Below are 21,795 nucleotides of genomic sequence, written 5' to 3'. Positions count from 1 at the left end.
ATTGTTTGCTGCAAATATGCTTTAATAATAGGGTAATTTGTTTCTTCCACTGAATTTGCCAATTGACGACAAAAAACAGTTCTGTAAAAGTCATCCAAGCAAAATAACGAATGGGAACAATTATTCTTCCTGAGTAGATTTTCTAAATTAAGACTCCCAGCAAAAAGGCTGAGATTGCTTGCTTTAGCTAATGCTCTTTTCTTGTTTTCTTTTAATTTGTAGAGTACACGCTGTTTTGCAACGCCACAGCTGCTAAATTGTGTATTCCTAGTTGGCTTAAATGTCTCGAGCTCTCCCCAAACACACACAGATATATATTGGCAGGTTTATTGATTGATTAAATAGTTTGTGAAAGTAAAAGTTAGGAAAGATCATTGCTACTCTTTCTTTTAAATCAAGCATTTGCATAAATACAGGTATTTATATAAATAGATCTCTTCCGCTTCATTACTTGAGGTCAGTATGTTAGGCCTGCAAAGTATTGTCTTTTCACAAACTGCAATGCCAAAGATACCTTCAAGTAAATTATAATTTGCCTGACCCAACTTGCTATATAATGAATCTGGGAAAACCTGGCAAGGAGCTGACGGTAATGAGCCTTTGATTTTCACACATGCTTTCTTTGCTATAAATCAGCAGCACTAACACACTTACAGCACTTCTCAAATCTTTATTTATTTGTGTTGGTCAGCTTTACATTGACAGCTTTGAAAATACAATTCTTAGAGTAGAAGTTACATGCCCAGTAAATTCAATTCTGGAAGACTCCTAAATCAGGAATCTCCATGGGACCCTGGTATTAGTTTTATGTCCACGGCACACAAAACTTCAGTCATAGCTGAGCACCTAACTCACTTATGTGTTGGCAAGTACCTGTATAAATATATAATTTATCTATGAATTGAAGCAAAAAATATTTGTTTTCATACATTATAGGTTTGCCCACGGTGAGGTAATCTGAACAAATAACTGTACATAGAAAGTATGAAGCAAACAAACAGTACTTAGGAATACTTTATCTTCCCAAAGGGAAGCTCAAAAGGCGATGGTAACTCTGTGAGTTGAATATAATCCTGCTGTCAAAATTTAGTTTAAGATGTACTTCACTTTTCAAAGCTGATTTCACTGGACATATTAACAAGAAAAATGCTTCAGAATTTTTTTGGGTGAGCACTCTGAACCTTGCAGAACTCAATAGCGGCTCTGGTTTAATCTTCTATCATCAGAACCATTGTCCCAGGGAATGGCAAACAGGAGTTGTCACTAAAACCCACCAGTGGATAGAGGGATGGAGCACCCCACAGTTTTGATTTCTAGGTCTCACTATTCAGACTACAAGGAACATGCTCACTCCTGTAAACCACACTGGTACTCAGGAAGTGCCACTGAGGTTTGCCCGTCCTGCCTGACAAACGAATGCCGGAGCGCAAGACTTTCAGGGACTTTACAGGCTGCCTCACTTGAACTCGTTCCATGTAGCAGAAAAGCCCAACCATTAATCCTCTGAGAAGCTTATTTGTTAGGAGGCATTTAAAATCTCAGTGGGAACAGAAATGTGTGCACTCGCATCCCTTGCCGCGGCTCCAAGGATCTCTGCAGACTGCCACCCCTGCACAGCTGGAAATGTGCTTGCACAGGAATCACTGCTTTTATGGTGCAGGTAGTGGGGTCTCATTGTCACAGCATAACACAATTTCAGATGTCATCTTGTACAAAGAAATCTTGCTCTAAAACCGATTTTGGGTAAGATGAGCAGAGAAACTCTGCCTGAGTTTTATTTTGTATGGACAACAAAGGCTGCTTCTCATGTCAAAATAAATAAATGTTTTTCTGCACAAATCCTTTCATTCCACAAAGCTCCTAGAACTCCCCCTCTGCAAGAATAGTTGACACACCAGTGATGAGATATGGCTGGAGGAAAACTGTCTTTTTTCCCCCCTTTTCTTAAGTTGTGTGTTAGTTTTGCAGTATGTAACATCAGCTGGAAAAGACTGGGTACAAAGAATGGTAATTTCTTCCCCAGAAAGCTAACGATACCAAAAAAGGAAAGGACATTTTTTTGGTTGAACAAGTAATGAGGAACATTAGAGACAGATCATAAAACAAAGAAGAGAAAGTGATGATAGATATGGCTTTTAAAATGTGTGTCTTCTTTAATTGTGTTTGTTTTATTATGTAATTCCTTTGCTGTTGCTGATTTTGGCACAATTGTTGTAGCTAGTCTGTAAATTTTTGTATACTTAGCTCATGACCCTTTGAATATTGGTTTGTGTTTTTCTCAAGCTAAGATTTCAGCTAAGAATGCATTCGAGCTTCCTCCTACTGTTCTCTTTCTCTCTTGATTTTTCCTGGTGCAGTGGGATTATTTATGGATCATAGGATAATTTCAGATAGTGTTTGGGATTTTAAAAATGGTTCCTAGTCTAAATTACTTCAGTGTTGCAGTGAAAAGATTTATTTTTTTTAAATAGGATTGCCTTTATTTTGTACTGAGTTCCCATCACTTGCAGAGTCATCTTGAAAGTAAAATCCAGCATTTCTGAGAACTGAAGTTCTTGGTCCCCTACCAAGCTGTCTAGCTTGGAAAATGTTTCATAATATTTGGCACTTAAAGCCATTTTCTGTAAGACAAGGATATATCTAATCAGACTTTAATACATCTACATAAAAATTGTTATGATCTAGATAAAAATAAATGGAACACTAAATAATATTAATTCATAGATTAAGACAAAATTTACTTATTATACTTGCATTCATCTTTGAACATAAATCAAATAATTCAACAGTCATATAGGATCCATACATTTAGTGTCTTCAATGTCTGTTTACCTGGGCTTTTGCTTTGTTGGTTTTGTATTGCTTGCTTTGGAAAACAGATTCAACTTGCTAATTTTTTTTTTTTTGCTTACTGATTACATTAATGGCTTTCAATACCTTATCAACTGGTAAACACTCAGCTGAATAAAAATTAAACCAGTCACTTCCAGTTCAGTTTGAAGTTGTACCTCTCACTTAGCTTTTTGATTCATTCAATCCTAAATCCTTGTTTTCTGTATATATTTTTCTCTAAATGTAGTGTGGATTTGCTTTATGATGAGCACTACTACATGACATTTTTATACGAATCTTGAAATCATGAATATTAATATATATATGAATCTTCATATGTGAAATATGAATTTTGTAGATGATGACACCAAGATCTGAAATGTTTCACAAGGAAAAATAGAAAAATCCTCTTTGCCAGTTTTCCCCTTTAGTGAATATAGTATTTAAGAAGATGCTGGGATGATAGTGCAGAATGGAGTTTATTTTTCTGTGAGACCTGCCTGGCACCACCACCACCAAAAGCTTCTTCCTCATTTCTATGCTGATGCTCTTGACTCTGATGTGAAGTACCCTCATCTAATGAGGCAGCTCATTAGTCACTCTGGACATGGCTTTCTAAAGTTATTGCTAGACAAGGTACTGATGTGTTCCCCTATGGATGTTTGGCCATAGTGAAATTTACCCAGATCAAAAGTACATTTTGCAAAGTAAATAAAAAACCACTGGGTTGTGGTAAGTTGCATTAGTCTTAGTGATGTAGGGAAAGAGAATTTCGCATATCAGAAACATTTTGCTGATCTGTCAGGCAAATTAGCTTTCTATAGAGCTGAGCCTGACAAACTTTGCTAAAGTTGTGAATTACTACAACTTGTAAAACAACAATGGAAAGCTTTCAGACAGTAAAGTATCTCTGGAACAATACAGATATTCAAATATTTAGTATTTAGCCTGAACTTAAAAAAAGATGAAGTGCCAGCTCATTTTAGGTATGTACTTGACTCCATTCCTGTCCACCTAAGCACCTCTCATTTGGTTGAATCCCATAACAATCAAAGGGAATGTTCACATGCTGAGGTACAAATGGAAGTACCTTGGTAGGCCTTGGTGGAGTGTGTGGCCCCTGAGTGGAATACACTACATAACAACCTGCTATTTGTAACTAAACCTGGAAGAGAAAAGGAAACTTAAATTTGTTTTGTAAATTTAATAGCTTGAAGGATAAAAAAAAAAAATCATCTACTGTTCAGTGGTCTGGGTGATTTCGGTTTTTTTTTTTGATTCTGTGATTGTGTAATTGTACCAGTAATGGCTACCAAGGAAGGACTGGCCACAGAGCTACACTGTGCAGCACACTGAACTGGTCTAACAAGGTTACAATTCAGAAACTAACTCACTTCTTTATCACCATGACTATTGATTGTTTATAAAGTCTAGACACCCTGTGGCCATCTATAATAAGACAGTCTGAGGCTGTGGTTTTTTACAACTCTTTTCACCCATTATTGAAACTCCATAAATACTGCATTATTCTTCACAGAAAATCAGGTGGGTAACTTCTCAAATTGCCGTAAGATGCTCTCCACTCATTCCCATCCTCTCACATCCATATGCAGGTCATAAGAGCCCCTGCAGCTTCAGAGGCTCTCATTTCTAAAATTAAAAGAGAGATATACAGTTGCCTGTGTATCTGCATCTATATATGTGTAGTGTGTTTGTCTGACCATACAATGCTGAACACCAGCATGGGAAGCAAACACCCTGCCATGAAGTATATGAGCTTTAACAGTGGGCTGTTTCACAGTTCACTGCCCCTAGACTGAACACTGTCATTAGTTTTGATCTAATGAATGAACAGGGGACATAATGTACCTAGATTACTTATGGCTTTTAGAATTGTGCTTTTTTGTTTTATTATTTAGAGTTGGTTTTACTTTCACACAGTTAATTTGAATTAAATAGTCATTAGTTCAAACCGAGAACAATAATTTTGAGATGGTTGTAAGGATACTTGGTTTTACTTTATTTCCAGCAGTCAAAAATCATAAAGTTGCAGGTACATGACCTTACATTGAAAAGGAATGGATGAAGTTATATTTCTATCCTTTCTACCCACCCTCATGTTTATCTCTCATTACTGATAGAAATAGTGCTTATTAATTGAATTGATTCTATTTTGGTTACCTTGAAAATATTTTATGGGATAAAGGCACCTAGTGTTATCACTGATGGTATTTTATTGGATACTCATAACAATTGATTATTATTATAACAATTGCTAGAACTTGGGATATTATTTACACACATATTCAGAGAAAATACAGTCTACACTGGCACTTTAGTATTCAGCCCCTATGTAAGTACTAAATCTGATTCAGGCTGAAGGGTAAATGACACACATGAACTCAGCATGTCCAGTCCTTTCTAGCAAAACCTGGATCACAAAGGGATTTTACCTGTGTGGCTTAGGGTATTCACTGCAGTGTAATATTGCATCTGCTATTGAAGAGTACAGAGATTTGCTCATAAAATTTGCCTTGTTAGGGTTCAACAACTAAGTGTGTATCCTCCCTTTGCTATAGGGAAGTTGATGATGGCAGCATAAACCCAGATTTCATATTACAGCCTAGACACTGAAGCTTTTCCCAAGAAAACAGACTTACATTTTCCTGAGCATGAGATTATCAATATAAGTAGCCTGTCTTCCCAAGACAGCAAACTAGTAAGAAGGCTGGAATAAATAGACACTCTTTGCTTGCCATTGCTGGGAAATTTCTGGACCCTAATGATAAACAAGTTTGAAGGATGCTCTAGTTTAACCCCAGTAGGAAGCTAAGTCCCCCATAGCCACTCAGTGGAGAAGAGATTCTGAAGGGCAAAAGTGAGGAACTAGAGGGTTGAGATAAAGGCAGTTTAATTGGCAAAGCAAAGCTGCACACATAAGCAAAGCAAAATAAGGAATTAATTCACTACTTTCAAATGGCAGCCAGAGAAATTGGCAGAAAAGTAGGACTCTTGTGCATAACAGTGACTTGGGAAGAAAAACACCATAACTTCAGATATCCTCACTCCTCCTTCCTGATAGCTTTTATTTCTGAGCAAAAGCTCATGCATATCCCTTCGACCAGCTGAGGTCAGCTGTTCCCTCTGTGTCCTCTCCCAGTTTCTTGTGTACTCCCAGCCTGCTCACTGTCAGGGCAGTCTAAGAAGCAGAAAATGCCTTGATGCTGTGAAAATGCTGCTCAGCAACAGCCAAAACACCAGTGTGTTATCAACACTGCTTTGGTCACAAATAAAAAATATAGCACCATACCAGAGAATGTAAAGGAAATTAACTCTATTCCCACTGAAACCCAGAAAAAGGAACAAGAGTCCCCAGCCTAGAGATGAGAACAGAGACTTCAGACGGGTCAAGCTTTATCTGCCTCTTCCTTGGGCTGCCCACAGGCATGAACAAGTTGCTGGATGAAGGATATGAGAATTTTGCAAGGGGGGATCAGCACTCGGACACTCAATCATCTTTCTTCCTCCTGGCCTCATAACTTCTGTGTTGTCTTCACAATGACAAGATAAAGTCAGAGGTGTCTGCTCTGGAGTCAATAAAATGAATATATGCCTTAAAATTCAGACTTTTCCTTTTATTTAATAGGGGTGAAATTCTGATATGCCTCGGGATCCTGGGATAATAACTGAGATGCCTTGAGTTCTGCTCTACAACTGCAGTGAACAATTCCTACAAATCTGTTGGATAAGTACCTGGTTAAATCAATACTCTTCCCTTTTTCATTTACAGTCTTCATACTTAGAGTTTGCAACTTGTTTAGCTGAGTCACATTTAACTTTTCTGCTTTTTGGGTAGTTGTGAAACTTGAAAACAGTATCCACATGCAATGCAAATTTCCTTCTATGCATTAGCATTAAAGATGGACATACTGTTTTTCCAAAGCAGCACTAGTAATATCAAGTAAAATGAGTAACCTTGCTTAAAACAGAAATTTTCTCTTCTGAAGACACTCTTCCTTATGAAAATTTGTCAGAATGTGTCCATCAAACCTCCTGGTGCTAAACTGAATTTCTGATGCAGGAATGTTTTCTACCCAAAATGACAACATTTCATGGGAGACTTCTTTAATTCCCTTTGGTTCTCAGCCAGAATTCTTTAGTTTCTAAAATTATTCGTGATGAACAGTGACAGTCTGGGTGTTGTTTTCTCAGAAGCCTTCTACAGGATAGGGACTCACTGGGTAGAGACAACTTCTAGGGGTAAGAGTGAAAGGATCTTGAGGTCTCTGAAGGGCTGGAGAGAAGAATTTCTAAAGACAAAGAGGGGAGAGTACAGAGTTTGCTGCAAGTCAGAAGGCAATGAATTGGCTGAAAGCAAACCAGAGAGCAAAGACCTCAGAAACAGAAAGCTGTTTACAAAGTTCTTTGGGCTTGGTTCCCTCTAGACAGACTCATTGGAATGTTCTGGCTGACAGAGATCCCATTGCATGGCATTTTTTCTGTTCTAAATGCGATTTTTAAAATATTGAGAGTGGGAAACTGCTTTGCATCAGACACTGGTGTTAATGGTTCTATCTAACAACTCTTGTTAAACAAAACTGTTTTGTTCTTCTCTTTTATCTGGCAATTCATGGTCCCATAGCTGCAGCAGCCGTGTAGTACTTTGAGGTAAACCAGACCAGTGCAGCCACCAGGTGCTGCACACTGTCACTGACTGCCCCCCACACCAGCAGGGACAGGCTGGAGCAAAAGTCTGAGCTGTAAACAGTTGTTGTTCTGTTGTCCTACACATACTGTGGACAATCCTTTGTAATCTATGAATAACATGATTTTGTATTTTCTTCTCCTTTAAAAGTGCTTATTTCTTATCAGTCCATAATTCATTTTGACTTCAGACATAAAACACATTTGATTTCTGTTATCTCTAAGCATGCAGTGAATATACTATGCAAATGTACGAGCAGTGTGAGCTCAGACACTCAAAATTCTTCTTGGTATTTTTTTTTAGGCTGTCAAGCACCAGGATTTTAATCTACTTTCCTCCATGAAATGCAAAGGTGTTTCCTGTTCAACTTGAACGGTCTCTTGTTCACTTGTTCTATCTCCATACCACAGGTTAAAAGAGGAGGTCTCAGGAAGACATGAAGAGTTTGAAGATCCTGGCCATCTGAACAGCTAGCAGTGATGGTGACAGCACAGACACACCTTGAGGAATGCAGTGAGTAAGTTCCTGTGCTTCTGCAAAGATAAAAAGTCTATACTTTACAATCAGACAAAAGGGACTAGTATTATTACTATTACTCTGCAGGATAATTTTTTTTCACCTGTTTATTTTGTATGCAGGCACACAAAAAAGTGTATTTTTTCTAATTTTCTATCTATTTCTATTGTAATATGGGTTTTTTTGGGTTCATTGTGTTTGTTCTCCATGTTCTCAATCAGAAATTGGGTAGTGGGCACATGTTTTCTCTTACACATTGGCTGCAATCAATAGTGCTCTCCTTAAGTGCTGTATAGTTTATTTGCTTTGCTGCTATTGAAGCTGTGTGAAATGCAAGTTGCTTTTGAGGGGTGTTGCTGTTAATTCAAGTGGATAAGCACGACATTCTAATTCACAGCAGTACAGCTGTGTCTTGTCTGAATTGGGCTTACAAACTTGTAGAAGAAATGTTAAAAATATATTGCTCAGTAGTTGCAGGAAAAGCTTTATATTGGAGTGGGCATTAGGGAAATTCCTGAAATTGTCAGTACCTGAAATTTCTTCCACCTATCTCCACTTAGTCTGTTCTTTGGGGTATGTATTTGCTTTTCTTTGCTATACGAAAACACCAAACACATTAGCCAACCTGCAGAAGCAAAATTGCCTCTTTAGTGGTGGTGGCCCTGATAAATCCACATTCTCTTAAAGCAGTTTGTACCCTGCTTCCCTTCTCCCCTCTCCAGAGATTTGCTTTGGTAGCAGGGACATGATCCATTTTTGCACATGTGGCTCTTGGCCTCCCAAGGGAAAAGCAGCCTCACCTTCCCGAGACCCAGTGTCCCCAGACTGCCTTTCCCTGCCCCACGTGGGTGCTGGGAATATCCCAGGTGTCTGCATGTGCTAGCTCTTATCCCATCTCTGCCTCACTGCTCTTTTGTCTCACAAATCCAGTGGTGCAGTGGTGCTGGCTGCCCTGCCCGTGGGTGTTCCACTCCTCATCACAACATCCAGGAGCAGCCACCTTACAACAGGACACTGCTCTGCTGCTTCCCTTTGAGCATCCAGACGATTTGAATGTTTACTTCTCTGCACTGACAGCATCATAACTCTGCGTTTTAGCATCTGCAGCTTCCAGATTTTTTATCATCAAGTTGGATAAATTAATCCCTGCTGAGCTAGACGATGACACATTGGTGCCTTCGCTGTTGATGTGCAGGTTTGCAGGAGCCTGAATGCTCTTTTCACTTCATTTCCTTCTAATCCAGGCAGCATTGGTGCAAGAGAGGAAGGGGATTCATTTCTTGGAAAAAAGTATTTTTTCAGACCTTTGTCTTTAGACAGAATTAAAATTCTTGACTGCCTGCTAATATATTTCTTTTCTTCAGCTCAGATCTTAGCCTTACTGGGTTTTTTTCAAGGCTTAATTTGCATCTGCCTGGTAAAGGCATGTTTTTATGGATGATCCGTGAGATTTAGAATTTTAATTCACTAATTTTTTAGACACATAAGTTCAGTAGAACTTTTCCTTTCCTGTGAGGAAGGTCCCCCCCACCTAGTTTTTCATGTGCTTGGCTAAATGCCAGACCCTCTGGTCACTTCTTCCTCTTTACAGTTATCTTGAGGAATGTCAGATGGTTAATTTTTGCTTCCTAAAGGGTCTTATGAACAGAAATAGCCCCTGGTGTGCTGGTCCTCCAGCAGCTCCCATGTCCACAGAGTCCCAAATAGCCAAGGCTGTAGCTTTGTAACAAATGCTTGAGTTTTGCATTCAGTCCGTTTTGACCATTACAGCTCTTATCCTTGACCTGCCTTTCCCTGATGTACCTTTCATGCAGAAATGTCATATGGTGACTCATATGCTTTTTATTTTTAACACACACATGTTATTTTTAACACTTATGCAAATATATATGACTGGGCAGCATATGAAAAATATACCTGGAGAGCAAAAGAATTTTTATTTTAAGCTTTCAGTGGTTTCTTCTTTTACACGCAAGGCATTATTTTCTGCAGATTTGTGCAGAAAACTGAGTTGTGAGTCCCTGGCAGTGAGGATGCTGTGGTGAGAGGAAGGCACATGAACACATAGCCACCACAAACATCATGAAAAATATTGGCAATAAAAATGATGAGAGCCATATTCAAGGCATCTAGGATTAAATCTGTGTTCCTCTATTTCCTTTTTTTATGATTGGAAGAAGAACTGAACTCCACCTTCTTACATAAGAAAGATACAGTAATCTTTATTTAATCTATTTTTCAAATAATCCCTTTAACAGAGAGACTATCCCTGGCTCTGTATTTGTGCAGTGGCTAATAAAATCAAGAGTCCTAATTTTTAGATTTGTCTTGTGTATTTCATAAAAGAAGTACCCATTAATCCTTTCTGCACTGTGGAGGAGGGAGCCAAATAAGGCTCCAAAACCAGTGAGCTCTTGTGTAAGAACAAAGCATGCACAGGGTGCCCAGGTGTCTTCACCTGGTACCTTGGCATCAATAACCAAAACCTACTTCCTTCTTCTTCCACACCTGTATCCCCATTCAGAGCATGACTGCACCTACTACTAATACACTCTGTTATTGATTCTCTAATGACAAGATAGATCAGACTTGCAGCTAAATAAACCGTGCTCTGCTCATATGGTAGGTGCAGATGGATAAGTTGTGATTATTTATTAATTTCTATTTTTTGTGAAAAAAAATTGCTTTTCGGGGTGGTCACCTCTCCATCTACAATTACTCATTTGACTTATCTGCAGGCATGCATTTTGCATAAGAATCTACTTTGGGCACTTGCTGGAGCATCTTACTAACTGCAAGATTAGTTCTCATAGTTAATGTTCAGTAAAGTAATCAGAGTGGTGGTGATCGTTGTTTATAGTAAATTTCTAGACCTTCAAGCCTCACAAAACCAATTTATTTTCAGGAAAATATATGTGAAGAGACTGCTCATAATTCACACGACAAAGGAGTATTATCTGAGGGGTTGTTAATTTCATTAATTGGGTATAAGTGCTTCATGGTGTTATCAATTTTTTCACCTTGTCTGTCATGAAATCTAATCAGCTTCCTTTCTTTAGTGTTTCTATTTTTTTTCCTTATAAATGGAAAGTTCTCATTAATAGGAACCCTTTTTTTTTTTTCTGAGTTGTGGAAGTGCACAGCAGTCAGGTCTTATTTTAACATCTCCATTGCTAGGTTTGCACATGTAGCTTATCTAGAGCATTAGCATGAAACAAGAACAAATCCTATTGACCAAAGGCAGAATTTTTGGGAGGAAAAAAGCCTTCAAGGATGCCTCAGAATATAGTTATGCATTTTTATTAACACCTAGTGTTGGAACCCTGGAAACTGGGAGTTTTGAACTTTTTGTGCTGTCAGGCACTGACCCCCAGGAGAACACTGCTTTTGACCTGAGGCCTTGGAGAAGGCTTCCATAATTGAGTGATAAAACTAGAATCACTGGTGTGTAGTTTGTATAGAAGTTTGCAATATCACATGGTGTAAAGATTTAGAATTTGGGGGTTTTAGAATATGGCAATATATAGAAGACAAGATAGAGGTTTTAGGGTAAAGGTTTCTTACTTCTTCACCTTCCTCTTCATATGTCTAGGTGGTACTTTTGTTATTGGATAAAAAATGCTGCACTGCAGGTCACAGGCGTTTGGTTATTGGGTCAAAAGTAAAAATAATTTAGCTGTTAGTTCTTAATTGGACAGTTTAGGTTTAAAAGACCTTGTGACAAGAGAGATACATTGCCATTCTGCCATTTTTAGCTTGTTAGCTAGAAGTGCTGTAGCACTCACTGTAACACTGATAGGAATTAATAAACATCTGAGTCCGAAAACGAAATTCTGTCTTTTGTGCATTCAATCCCGACTCTGGCAGAGAAGAAAAAAGAAGATATAAAGTGATAAAACGGTGCCCCGTGTGAGGATTGAACTCACAACACTCAGAACACAGTACAATCATCCAGACTTTTTGTACAATGGAAGGTGGTTTATCCAAGCAGTGGTGCAGTTCTGTTGCCTTCACTCACATGCTTTCCTACTTGTAAATCCTTGGCCTGTTTGTTATCTCCTGCTCTGGCTGCTGTGACAGGTCTGGTTCTCTGAAGGCACTTTCCCTGTCAAGCTCCCTTGGAAACCTTCAGCTTCTGAGAGTCTCATGACCAAGATTTCACATTGACTGCAGTTTAGCACTGGCCCTTGCAGCTGGAAACACTGCTCTGATCATTGGAATGTGTTAGTCTGGAGCAAGGGAGCTGATGCAAAGTTCCACATACATCTCTGGAGTTCTGTAAGGAGTGGGATGATGGTGACGTCAGGACACAATGACAAAGAAATAACTTTTTCTAGGTTATTTTGGGTGTGTATTTTTATTTGTCCTCCTAATCTGTACTAAAAATTCTTTGGGGGCAAGAAGAGGGCAACAACAGACACGTATCAGCAAGGAATTCAATGAGATATTGTAGCAAATTAGTTCATTACACATGATTGCCTCATTAAAATGGTAAAATACCAAGCTTGGCTGTAGAACATAGAAGTTAGTCTGAATATATATGTAAGCTTGAGGGATTTGGTTCATTATCTTTTAGGTTTAACTGTTCATGTGAATTTTAGAAACTGCATAGTGAAATCTTTGCACATATCTGAATGACTGTGGGGTTTTTTTCTTGTTTCGTATGGGAAAAAATTCAATATTATCAGTTCTGTCACATGTATATGGTCTTGAGTAATGATTTTTTTCCTGTTTTTTTTTTTTTTGACTGACATAATATCTTTTAAACTTGTGTTATTTTTGTATGTCATGGATCATATAGAAATGGCCTGGTCATGAAATAAGCTTATGCTTCAACAGACAGGCACAAGCAATGCTAAAATTCAAAATATTTTCACCTGTCTCCTTTGTAACATTTGCAAAAAATATACTATGACACAAATAGTTCAAGTTTCCCATTAAATATCATTATGCTTGCTCCAAATGAATGGATTCTTCTGATCTGATGAAACTATGAGAGAGATTTATTCTCAGTGAGGAGTAAAGTTAATGGAAGAAGTGTTTGTTGAGACTATGTGATGAAAATGTACTGCATTTAGAGTTCATGTTGGCAGCTACTCAGATTCTTCCTTTCTTCTTGCAGGAGAGTCCTGGCAGTTGAAATATTTTGCATATCAAAAGTAAATTCTATTACATTAAACAATGTGGACTGAATGTTGCAGTCCATTAGGCCAAAGAAAGAAAGCAAGTATAAGTAATTTTATTTCCATAGAATTCCTCTGGATTTATACTAGCATTAATTAGATAGGATTTAGTCACTCGGGATACAGCCCAAATTTTGTCATGCATTAGCATTTTTTCCAAGCCGTCAGTTTCACTCTTATTTGACTAGTTAAAAAATAGAAACAAACTCTTAATTTATTAAAATGTAACCAAATACTCTTATCCTACTATGTCTGGGGATACTGCTTGTTTACTTAAAACCAAAACAAATTATTTCAATACACCTACAGAGAACTAAAAGTTCATTTTCACTGCATAACTGTAAGAAAGCAGGAGGAAGTGGCAATGTTCTTCCATAGCCTCCTTTGCTGAACAGGATCTCTGATGCCACTGGATTGTGCTGTGGGATTCTAAGGAAGCACCTCCTCAGCACTCAGGATAACTTGTAAACTCATTAAAGGGAGTTAGTATAGTTCAGTTTGGATCAGGCTCTGAGCAGTCTGGTCTAGTGGAAGGTGTCCCTGCCCATGGCAGGGGTATTGGGGTATTGGAACAAGATGATGTTTAAGGTCCTGTCCAACTCCAACCACTTTATGATCTTTTGATTCATATGCCTTAACCATTCCAAATGTAAATGATAAAATATTTCTTCATTTGAATTACAGGAAGAATCCTTGGAATGGATTACAAATTTATTAATATCTCTTCATTCTTGGAGTACCTTGGAGTAGGTTAATACATCTAAGCATTCAAATAAGAGTTGTTAATCATAAATATTTGAGCTTCCAGTCTGTGTTACCAGACTCAGTGACACACTTGGTTAAATTCTGTCTCCTTGCAGGAGGCTGGATATCTGTCTGACGATGAAAATCACTATGCTTAGATGTACAGTGAAGGACTTCACTGCTAAAGAATGAAATTCTTTTCCTGTACCACAAGAATAGATATTGTATATGCTAACCAAACACAGCCCTAGGTTATAGAGCTACCAATGCAAGTCTTGTAACAGCAGAGTTGATCATGTTTAACATTAGCTCTGCTTTGGAATGATGCTGGTTGTGTCCACGTTTCAATGACTGCAGAAACCAGTCTAGCCTGCTGCAGCATTCACAGGGTTATAGGTATTTAGTAAGAAGGTTTATTTGAAATCCACTGAATTATTGTAAAGACAATGCAGCAACACAAAGAGCAAAAAGAAGAGTACTGTGGAGTCCACTTAGGGTGGATGCTAACCTTCCCAAAGTCTTTCCAAAAATAAACGAGACCCTGACAGGCTTGTGAAAGATACCCTGACAAACTTTGGCCTGGGTTTATATACTGAGAGCTAAAAAGTGCAATTCTGCTACAAATTCCTTCTGCATCTCTTTTGAATATGGAGCAAAATCTTTTGCTACACATTGTAGAAAGGTGTGTTGTTCTGAATGTTGAATCCTTTATGATACTTTTGCTATGATAGAACCCCTGTTCCTGATTATTTTATAACTGAATGGTCTCTACATGAAAAAAAAAAAAGAAAAGGAAAATTGATTGCATCTTAATCCACAATAAGATAAATACAGAAGTGAAAATTTCTAATGAAAAATTACACTGCAGCAATATGCAATGTATAAAATTAAATAATTGTCCTTAATTCTCAGCCATCTACAGTTACTCTTACAAAGTAAGGCATAACAGTGGTTAAGATTTAACAAGTTAATCACCTCCTCCATCTTTTTTTAATCTTTTTAGGAAATCAGATGGCCAGAAGTATAACTGCAAGAACTCAAAAAATTCCTCCCCACCTTTTTTTATAGCTTTGTATCTTGAACAATACCAGTCTCCATTCTTTTTCCATTTTATGTCTTCTTAAATCCCTGTCCTTCAATTCCACTGCAATTTGTTTTCTCATCTCATAATCAGCTCTCCCTGTTCAGTTACTCTTCCCAAGTCCCTTCATGTTTTATCTTCTTCTGATCTGTCCTGCTGTTCTGGTCCTTTGTGGTGTCTAATGGAAAGAACCACAGAACATCTTTTGTCAGGCGTTAATTTGATTCTTATCTAATTATGGATTTTATTTTAAAATTTTGCATAGAAACATGTTTGGTTGGCTGTACTTTTTGAACTGAGATAAATAAATTCACTCTGCAGCATGCTGTGTGAGCAGAACAAAGGAACAGTTGCAAAGATAAATGTACCAAAGGCTCTTCATAAGCGCCGGTTTAAAAGTCGGTTTCTCCGGCGGCCCAACAGGACGCCCAAACTCAATCAAAACATGTGTCAGGCTGCACAGTTGACATTTCAACACTAGAAAGAGCTTGCTCTGGTGCTAACACACAGAAAATGGATTATGTCATGTCACCAGTGGAACGTGCAGCTGAGTGAGAGTTTGATTGCATCCTGTAATAAATCTGGTAGTGAACTGACTTTCAAAGTCAATACTGATGTGCAAATTAGTAATTCTCAGCTGAAGGCATGGGGGCTGCTGCTATACAGAGTTTCTTAACTAGTTCTCCTTTCTTTACACATAAGACTTTTAGAAATAAGGCGACTCCATTAGCTGAAATTACCCTGTTTTCTGTGGAAAGCAGTAAATGCTACCTTGTGAGTAAATCATGGGCTTATAACAATCCATCACATTGCAGGTAGGAGAAGAGAAGCTTTTCTGGGTGGAAGCAGTTGTTTGAAATGGGAATCCTGTTGAGCCTTTAACTGTAAATGTTTTATAATGTTTTATAACCTGGTTTTATCTCCTCACTGCTTTCTCCTCCATCTTCCCCTCTCTGCACACACAAACATCAGCACTGTCAGTGACATAAACACACAGCTGTGACTGGGCAGGGGCTGTTTCAACCAGTTGTTAACAGGGGATCAAGTCACAAATCATGAAATAAAAGTAGAGGGGAGAGATGCATTATTGTTTTGGAAAACAAGAAACCCAGGCAAACAAAATTCCCCAGGTGGGGAGTCCACCTACTCAGATTTCAGGTGTATGTTTGGAAGGTCACCTTATAAATAAGAAATGCCTTTAGATTATGATGTGTCAGCTGTTGTGACTCAGGAAAAGTATGGTCTTTGTCTGAATAAAACATTTGGAAAATATAAGCCCCCTTAAAGTCTGTATGATCAAGATAACCTTTAGAATCCACTCAGCTTTGAATGAAAGATAAAATCACCAACACTTCTCCCAGTGAAGAATTTAAAGAAACCGAGCACTGCATTAGAAAGTTCACTTAGAAAAAAAGCACTTTTTTTTTTTTACATCAATGCTTGTTTATGATTAGTCAAGCTGAGATTTATATTTACTTCAGTGACAGCTATTTGAATCATCCTATTATCCTAAGAAGAGGTCTAAAATGGTCTGATACAATATTTTGGAATTGCTTAAATGGTGTGTTATAGATGGTAATTTCTGAGGGAATATTTTCAGTGCACCTCCATTAACATTTAGATTTAAAATGTGCAGGATGCAAGATTTTATGCCATTTTAAGGAATATAAAATAAGATTATTATTGAACTTACATAGTTCTTTTTCCTTTTACAACCAGGTTTGAACTGATCTTTCTGAAAAGCATAAAGTACAAAAATTTTAAATTTTGAGCAACAGAGCAGTAAGCATAATTCTTTTGGAGCTCCTTTATGGTGAGAAAGGACACCTCTTGTGCTTCACATGGTAGAAAAAACTTCCTGTACATAATTTTGAAATAGATATTTATGGGTAGTAGGTCTGGGAATTTAGAACTAGTTGTAATTCTCATGTCTCCAAATCTGTGTCTCTTTTAGTCATTTGTGTTTGGACACTACTTGCTTGACAGTAGAAAAACCAAAAAGTATTAATTGATTCTATATATCATCGCTCTTTTTTTTTATATGTTCTGAATGTTCTGGAGTTTCCTCTTGTCACTGATCACTTTTGAACAGAACCCAGGAAAAATTGGGTCATACATACAGAACACTATCTGATGACCATCAAAGACATTTATATATTTAATAATTAGTGCCTGCTTTGACATAGATTTGCTTGAAATTCAAGCTTTCAATAAGATTTATTTAAAGTTTAAATGAGTTTAAATGCCCTCCTATCCCCCAATATTTTTCCATCATTTTAACTGTCTCAGTTTAGCTGTTGCACATGATGAAGAGGGAGAAGAGAATCATTGGTCAGGCAATCCAATCCTTGACACCTTACTGGTGATTGTGTAACTCTTAGTGTGAGGACTCTATTTTGACTGATATAATGAAATCAGCACTTTTGAACTGCTCTTGTCTGCCCACAGGGAGCAAATAAATATGTATTGTAGGCCTGTCTTATAATTCCTATAACCACAAAATTCTTTTGTCCTGGTACAGCTCAACATGATTGCTCAGTGTGGTTGAAATAATTGAGTCTTGCTTTGTTTTTTGTGCTCTGGAGGGAAGAATAAGAAGACTGCATTTTGGTACTTCACTGTAGATGCAGTCATCCAACAATCTCCAGAAAAAATCAAACTGGTTTTTTTTTTCCCAAATAAATAAATTCTGAAGTGGATATACATTTCATTATTTTAATAATATTAATATTGTTATTAATTACTATTAATATTTAAAATCTTAATTAATTGTATTACTTTTTCGTATAATAGAAAAACAGTGAATAAAAATATCTGTGATCTTGGAGACTATTAATAACTGTAATCACTCAGCATAGGACACAACAAAGAATTAATATTGATAGAGACTCAACCACATCAAGCATGGAGCATGTTAGTGGGTTCCCCTCTGGATACAGCAGATGAGTGCACAGGAGTCAGGGACACTGGGACACACAAAAAGGACCACAGCAACAGAAGCCTGAGCCTATGCATGGAGCTGTGCTTAACTGCAAACAAATAGAAATTAAATTTCTCTGTATCTTGCTACATGAGCTCACCTGTCTCAGGAGAAACCCGAGAAGATTTTTATGTCACTTGAAGTATATTTATCCATACTAATTCAGAGAAGGAAACCATAAACATCTCCATAAGTTTCATACCAATAACTCCCTAACCTATTCAAACTAAAATTATTTCCTGGAACTACGTGTGAAATATGCTGGGAACTTAATGATTAGCTGCAGAAGAAACAATGAAGAACTGAATTCCAGTTTTAATTGAAAACTTTTTGATTTATTTTAAAATAAAAGAACTTTCCATTTCTAGTTACATTTTCTGTTTACAATTTTAGTAATGTGCTCTTTTCTGACACCATAATATTTTAAGGTCAGACAAAAGTAATTCAGACATTTCTATGTAAACCTGAGGTCACTTGTGTGTTTGACAGAAATGCTTTGTTTCCAACAGAGAACTTAGCAACAGCACTTCCCAACATCTTCCTTCTTCATTTCACTCTGGGGCAACAAAGAAGTGGCCTCTTCATCGTATTCACAGGAAGGGGTTTGTCAGGATCTCTGTGATATCTGCTTTCCTTCCTCACTATCTTCAAGTCTTTATACAAAATACTTTCAGGGATCCATGGTGCCCTACTTTATCCCTCTTGAATTTTTTTTTTATTAAGTTTCCCCACAATATCATTTGTTTCAGTCTCTGGGGGATTTTATTGTTGCAGCATTTTTTTTCCTCCTTCACAATCTGGGAAGGGCTTTTAATATTAGGATTTTAAACGCCTCTTTTTCCAAAGAAAAGCTGGCAGAAAAGGCATTCTGTGCAGACATCATCCACAGTTAAATTTTGTCTTGAGCATATTAAGATTTGATGACTGGAGTCTTAAAATTAACTGAAGTCAGGAATTAAGTGGAGTAGACTCACTGTAGGCATCCTAAATATTCAGTGAACAGAAAGAAGGGAAATAGATGAGTACGATTTTCCCCTGTGGTGGGAGGATTAGGAATGGGGCTACTCTTCTATCTTCAGTGCTTCTTCAGTGCTCCACAGAAATTGCTAGAATCAGGTGTATTTAATCTGGTCCATTTAATCTGCTCCAATACTGCCAGAAATATTCTTGTATTACTACCATGGTTAACTGATTTCACGGCTAGAAAATTATGAATTCTCTCTGCATTAAGCACTCCATTGCTATGAGAACTTATGATTTGCTGTGCTAGGCAAAATAGATGCTCTTTTCTTTTAAACTGAATATATTATGGGTAATTAAACCACTGAATGTTAATCTGCTATAACATGAAGTGAACTTGATAATAAAAGAACCCATTTATTTCAAAGTCTGTGATTCTAAAGAAGGGATGAAATATGCTTTTAATATAAAACAATATTTCAATTAAAGTGCTCAAATGCTGTAGTTATGCACCTCTTAAAAATTCTAAGCATTTTAGTATGGATTGTGTTTGTACTCAATTTTTTTCCTCCTGTGGGTTTTTTTCTCACTCTTTCACCCTCACTGGTGCCTTTTCCTGGTTTCTGATGTTCATAATGTCCACACCATGAATTCTGAGTGAGTTTGGCTGACAAGTGTCCCATGGGCTCCCAGCAGAGGCTCTCTCCTTTCCTGAGCCCAGATTGCTGCAGCAGGGGAGGAGGAGTGGGGGTCCTGGTGCTGCCAGCACAGTGGGATCAGCACTGCCAGCCCAGATAAAGGATCTTGGATGTGCAGGAGCAGAAATGGGCTAGGGACATTCCAAAAGGTTTGTGCTGGGTTTGGATGTTAGCACCTTATGACCAGGTATGAATTTGGGCAATAGGTGTTAAATTAACTTATAAGCACTCTGAGTTTAAGGAAAGACTGGGAAGCATTTAAGTTGCACAGGATCACACTACTGAAATATTTACTCCCTATTTTACCTGTCAATATTCCCAATTATGTAGCAAATTTTGTTCCAGAACTAATAATTGCTTCTAACAAAAATGCATTTTTCGTGGCAATTATTTTTGAACTGTTGTAGGTGTAGCTGTTAATGAAATTCAGTCTTTTGTTTCTGCAGCCACCTTCTCCTTGCCTCCCCAAGAGTTTGCTACTCAAGAGCTTGCCAACTCAAACAAATTTAATTGCAGTGCCTTTTTCTTTCTTATTTCATGCTAAGCATGGGCTCACAAGACAGTACAGAGATGTAAGACAAGAATTCCTCTCTGTTTCCCTCAGTGACTCGAGGGAAATGCAGCAAACCCTGAACTCAACTTTGTACCCAGGCAATGGGAATCTGTCCCACCTGCCCACTGTCTTTCAGTGCTGTAATGTGAAGCAATTAGGTACTGACAGTTTTTTTCAGTTTGGAAAATTTGGGATGAATTTTATCTCCTTTACAACTCTTGATGCTCTCTCTCCTTTGTAGGTGCCCCAACTTAAAGAACAGGGGGTACACATAAGAGTAGATCTCCAAATGTTGCTTGTTTTATTAACAACTACACTTCTTGATTTTGCTGAAAGAAAGGAAACTGCAACTGCTTGGACATGAATTTTCTTTATAGTTTCCTTGTAATTTTGAACATGCTTCCTGAGAAAATCAGTAATTTTACATGGCATATTGACTTTTGAAATACACATATTATAGGAATCCAAAATGTCCAGTGTGAGCATTCCAAACCAAGCAGCTGAAACAGGTGATTTTCACGGGTCCTTTTTCACTGGCATTGGAAAGCACTGCCAAATCTGAGCCTCAGGCATCTGTACTCTAGAGCAGTGACTGTGGGACTCTAAGTTGCAGTGCTGCTCTGGTGCAATTTTGCCATTGCAATGCAGCTTTGTCAGCCTTTCCACTCATTCAGTCTCCAGTGAGCAAACATGTCTGTGCTGCGATACCAGCACAAACCCTCCCAAAATATGTGCCTTGTAACCTCTTTTTCTATTTGTATTGCTGTTCCATACACAGTGCTGTGTCAGCAGCCAGCACACCGTGTGTGTGTCCTGTGACTTTGTTGGTCAGATAGAAAAATCTGCTTTGATCTCATTCCCAGCTGTTGTATAAATTGGCTGCTCCTGGAATATAATGGGACTGGTTTATGTTTCGTATCGTTTAATGTACTGGAATTACTACCAGAAATAACTATGTTAAATAACTTGAAATTATTAATTCTTCCTTCTGTGGAAGAAAGGCGCTGCTGAGAAGTCACGCAAGAGTTTAATTCCCTGGATTTATGGCCACCGAATATATCCAAGGGCACAAAGGCTTTGATTCCTAGTTACTGTCGGAGTAGGACTGAAGCCTTTGAGCATGGATGTGCTCTGAGTCTTGGGGTGCCTGCTACCTGAGTGTTTGGGGCTGTGATAAGACACAAAATTCTTGATATGCTATAATGTTACAGCCTTGCAAACCCTAAAGAAAACGAAAGCTAATTATCCTAAACCAACAAAACTTCCATTCTGGTCATCAAATTATACACATCATGGATAGCCATGCTCACAAAATGCCAAGAGACTCTCAGATTTCCTGATCAGCAATACAATGTTATAATTGAGCTAATAGAATAATCCATTCAATTAAAACAATAAGGCAAATAAGATAAAATTCAGCCCCTCACATTTTTTTTTCAGAAACTGCTGTTGAGTCTTCTGCAAACAAATTTCTGCTCTGTTCACATTAAGGCTCCTGAAGTTCCCAACAGCTTTCAAACCTGTTTTTCACCTGTTGTGGAAT

General features: G+C 37.8%; 1 long non-coding RNA gene across 1 annotated transcript in view; it reads left to right on the top strand.

Annotated features, from left to right (window-relative positions):
• Window positions 1–7,942: 7,942 nt before the first annotated feature.
• The window catches only part of LOC148224955 (uncharacterized), a 79,319-nt gene continuing 65,466 nt past the window's right edge, over window positions 7,943–21,795 (top strand). The window contains exon 1 of the long non-coding RNA XR_015802005.1: window positions 7,943–8,054. This is a non-coding gene — a long non-coding RNA (uncharacterized LOC148224955). The remainder of the gene's footprint in view (window positions 8,055–21,795) is intronic.

The sequence above is a fragment of the Sturnus vulgaris genome, chromosome 2 (genome assembly GCF_052056855.1).
Source record: "Sturnus vulgaris isolate bStuVul1 chromosome 2, bStuVul1.hap1, whole genome shotgun sequence".
Taxonomy (NCBI): domain Eukaryota; kingdom Metazoa; phylum Chordata; class Aves; order Passeriformes; family Sturnidae; genus Sturnus; species Sturnus vulgaris.
Note: the sequence above shows the minus strand (reverse complement) of the source record. Positions and strands in the feature narration are given on the sequence as shown.